Below are 4,942 nucleotides of genomic sequence, written 5' to 3'. Positions count from 1 at the left end.
AAAAAGAATGCATTTGAATCAGTTCTAATGAGGTGGATGAAACTGGAGCTATTATACAGAGTGAAGTAAGTCAGAAAGAAAAACACCAATACAGTATATTAACACATATATATGAAATTTAGAAAGATGGTTACGACGACCCTATATGAGAAAGCAAAAGAGACACAGATATAAAGAACAGACTTTTGGACTCTGTGGGAGAAGGCGAGGGTGGGATGATTTGAGAGAATAGCATTGAAACATGTATATTACCATATGTGAAGTAGAGGACCAGTCCAAGTTCGAGGCATGAAACAGGGCACCCAAAGCTGGAGCTCTGGCACAACCCAGAGGGGATGGGATGGGGAGGGAGGTATGAGGGGCATTTGGGTTGGGGGACACTTGTACACCCATGGCTGATTCATGTCAATATATAGCAAAAGCCACCACAATATTGTGAAGTAATTAGCCTCCAATTAAAATAATTTTTTTAAAAAATGGGTCTGGGAACTTCCCTAGGGATTGAAATTCTTTCACCAAACTCCAGGTGGCGCACTGTCGCTAGAGGCGGTGCTTGCCGGCCGCCGGCTGCTGGGCCCTCAGCATCTGCGAGCTCAGTCGTGTCCAGTTCGTTGCCACCCTATGGACCTGAGCTCAGGCTCCTGTCCATGGGATTCTCCATTTCCTCCTCCAGGGGATCTTCCTGACCCGGGGTTGAACTGGCATCTCCTTCATTGGCAGGCAGATCCTCTACCACTGAGCCACCTGGGAAACCCCCTTGCTTAAGGAAAAGAAAGCCACAGTGCTGGTGCCCTTGTTCCTTCAAGACCGATATCATTCCAGCGGTGACCTCCCTGCTGCTCTCAGCTTCACCAGACGACCTCATTGCTGTCTCCGCGCCCTCTCAACACCACGCTCTGCCAGCAGCCTGCACCGCCCCCAGGGCCTCTTAGGCCTGCCTGGGTGTGTTCTGGTCTTTGCCTCTCTGATGTGCCCCATCCCAAGGTGCTTAATCAACTCATGCCTGACTACACCCCAAGGTATGATAGGAAGTACCATAAATGCATTCAATTCTCCTGCAGCTCAGTTTGTCAGTAAATAACAGCATATAAAATGTCAGGAAGGAAAGAGTTCTGTGCCAGAGGAGAGAGGACTGGCAGGCTGGAGGGAATGGTCTGAATTAATCTCTTACACACCTACACACACACACACACACAGTCTCTCTTTCACATATCCAAATACAGTTTATATATCCCTCTCTCTCCTCATTCTCTCTTTCAGTAATGGTTCTTGTTTCTTTAAAGGTTTTTTTTTAATGTGGACCTTTTTTTAAGTCTGTATTGAATTTGTCAATTTGTTATGATATTGTTTCTGTTTTACATTTTGGGTTTTGTGTTTTTTTTTTTTTGGTCACAAGGTATATGGGATTTTAGTTACCCTGCTGCTGCTGCTGCTGCTGCTAAGTCACTTCAGTCGTGTCCGACTCTGTGTGACCCCTTAGATAGCAGCCCACCAGGCTCCCCCATCCCTGGGATTCTCCAGGCAAGAACATTGGAGTGGGTTGCCATTTCCTTCTCCAATGCATGAAAGTGAAAAGTGAAAGTGAAGTCGCTCAGTCGTGCAGACCCCATGTACTGCAGCCCACCAGGCTCCTCCATCCATGGGATTTTCCAGGCAAGAGTACTGGAGTGGCGTGCCATTGCCTTCTCCCTTAGTTACCCTACCAGGGATCAAACCCACACGCCCTGCATTGGAAGGCACAGGCTTAACCCACAGGACCACCAGGGAAGTCCCTCAATTATGGTTCTATAGAACTGAAGTTCAGGGCAAGGAATTCTCACCCAAAGCCACAATGAAGGGGCCAGAGTGACTTATGAGACCCGTGAGGCTTAAGCTTCCAGGCTCCTCACTCTCACTGGCCTCTCTGAGCACCAGGAATCTGCTCTAAGTGTCCCAAGTGGTAAAAGGAAGCCAGGTTACAACAAGAAGCATTTCATGAAAACTTTTCTGATAAATTGCCTAAAAAGATCTGTGAAGAAGAAACTTAAATCTCTCAAGAGCCATGCAGAGGAGCCTGGTGGGCTACAGTCCATGGGGTCGAAAAGAGTCAGATACTACTGAGCAACTCAACAACAACAGCAAACCATCTCAGAACAGTGTTGGGACGATTCAGTCAACAGTGAGGGTAGAATGTATAGCTTGGTGCCTTATTAATCCTGGAGAACCACTCACGCTTTCTGGAATGTGATTCTACCTTGAATATGGTCAGAAGAAAAGGAGTTAAAAGCCTCCAGGCATAAGAGTTGGAAATTGATTTAAGGAAATAACACAGTAAGGAAACAGCAGGTAATTTTACTTTAAAAAAGAAATTAACAGACTTACCTGGTGGTGCAGTGGTAAGGAGTTTGCCAATGTGGGGGACGCAGGTTTGATCCCTGGTCCAGGAGGATTCCATAAGCTGCAGAAGTCTCACCCATGTGCCACAACTAATGAGCCTGTGCCCTGGTGGCCCTGAGCAGCAGCTACCGAATCTCAGGTATCTAGAGCCCATGCTCCACAGGGGAATCCACTGCAATGAGAAGCCGACACAATGCTACTAGAGAGTAGCCCCCACTCTCTACAACTGGAGAAAACCCCGTGCAGCAGTGAAGTCCCCGGCGTGCATGCTAAGTCGCTTCAGTCAGGTCCAACTCTTTGTGACCCCATGGACTAGAGCCTACCAGTCTCCTCTATCCATGGATTCTCCAGGCAAGAATACTGGAGTGGGTTGCTGTGCCCTCCTCCCGGGGATCTTCCCGACCCAGGGATTGAACCCATTTCCCTTTAGTCTCCTGCGTTGGCAAGAGCATTCTTTACCACTAGTGCCATCTGGAAATCACGATGAAGATGCAGTGCAGTCTAATTAATTAATTTAAAAAAAAGAAAGAAAGGTGGAACCTGATGACCTCTTAGCGTCGGCCACCTACATACACTGGGATGTTTAAAAAAAAAAAAAAAAAAAAGAAACACAAGAAAAAAAAATACCAATATATTGCAAAAGTGCAGGTTGCAGGTTATATGCTTCCTTATTGATTTAATGAATTTCTTGGCAAATTTCTATCTGCTTAGTCCGTTAGTCATTGGTTAGTCTTCCTTTATAGTAACAGTCATAGTTTTAGTTTTCCATACAGTAATGACTATCATTACTGCATTTTATTTTCTCAATTGATTTTGTACTCTGAGAAGTAAAGTATCTCAGTCGTGTGTGACTCTTTGTGATTCCATGGACTTTAGCCTTCCAGGATCCTCCGTCCCTGGAATTTTGCAGGCAAGAGTACTGGAGTGGGTTGCCATTTCCTTCTCCAGGGGATCTTCCCAACCCGGGGACTGAACCCAGCTCTCTGGCATTGCAGGCAGACGCCTTACCCTATGAGCCACCAGAGAAGCCCTTGTACTCTAATGCCACTCTATTTCCTCGTATTGTGGAAAAAACTAGAAATTTTTTTCCGTTTACAGGTGCTTGTGACTCTCCCCCAACTGCCCTTTTATCTTGGAATGTGGAGCATCCTGAGTTGACTCGCCCATCACTGTTCCTAGATAAAGTCTGGTCTATCTGCTCTGGAGGACATGTTGATCCCCAGCATTGAGACCTGTCACCAAGGCATTTGGAAATGACCTTATTCCCCATCTGAAAAGCTAGATTCTAATTCTATCTCACTGCAAAATGTCAGGTCTCAACCTTCCAACAGAGCTGTTTAGACCAAAGCAAGAGATACATGGTTAAGCTGCCAAAGGACATCAGAAAGTTAGAGGCTGGGGTTTTTATTCAGTTGTAGACCCTTTTGCTTTCCTCTGAAGGGGAAAAAATACATATTATTAAGGAAAAATTTTCACTGACTGCAGTCGTGTTCAAAGCACTCACAAAAAGTACTTTGAATGCACAAGGTTTCTCTCAGGGAAGAATATTTATTATTTCAGAGAGGGGAAATGATTCAGTCATAAATTTCTCCCACCTACCCTAGCATCTACAGTTAGGGGAATTAATTTGCTTTTGCCTAATCTCCATGACAAAGCAATCCTGTCTGACCTCTCCAAATCCCGTCAATCTGGAGATTGTATAACCAGAAGGAGCAGCAGTAAATTCTCAAGAGAGGACAAAGGTGAAAATGGGCTGAAGTCTGGAATCACCAATTGCTTCCTAAATTTGTGGGCTCAGGGAGTCTTCCTAAATTGCAAACCATAGCAAGATGCTTAAATCTCCCCATCCTTTTTTTAAATTTTAATTGATAAGTTGTAATTCTTTTTGAAAGACAGGAAATATCTACCCCAGCTCTTATTTATTTATTTAAATCACTTACATGAAGAAGAAAATGCAAGTGAAAACACAGCTACCATCACTATACATTATTTTCTAACATGATTTATAACATAACACAGCTTAAATAACAGTCAAAATTAGAGAATCATCTACTCAGTAAAGGCAAAGCAAAATCGTCAGCAAATGTTTGCTAGAACCTCAAAAATGTACATGACATGAAAAACTTCAGAAATAAAAGAACTGTACAGAATTCAGCTTAGTGGTCTGTATTTAGTATGTGCCGAATAAATTCTTACTACGTTTCCATCTAGAACTATAATGATCAATACACATTTATATGCTCTTAGGAGTCTGTGCAGCTTCAACATCATTCAGTTAATTAAGTGTTATAAAGGCCATGGCTAATCTGCCGAAATTATATTGCCAATTCCTCCTTACTTACCTAGTTGATTTATCAACCCCATATTGCATTTTATGTCTGACCTCAGCATAACACACAGACATAATGAAAGTGAAAATTAAGGAGACCTGGCGATGAGGTTCAACATCTAAGCCCATGACAGTGTGGGCTTGGAGAGTGATAGAGTTCTTGCCATGTGCCGCCCAGAGATCAAGGTGGCAAGAGGCTGTCCTGGAGCCAGGCTCTCACATTTGAAGGAGGAAGCT

The sequence above is a fragment of the Bison bison genome, unplaced genomic scaffold (genome assembly GCF_000754665.1).
Source record: "Bison bison bison isolate TAMUID 2011002044 unplaced genomic scaffold, Bison_UMD1.0 scf7180017864181, whole genome shotgun sequence".
NCBI classification, from domain to species: domain Eukaryota; kingdom Metazoa; phylum Chordata; class Mammalia; order Artiodactyla; family Bovidae; genus Bison; species Bison bison.
Note: the sequence above shows the minus strand (reverse complement) of the source record.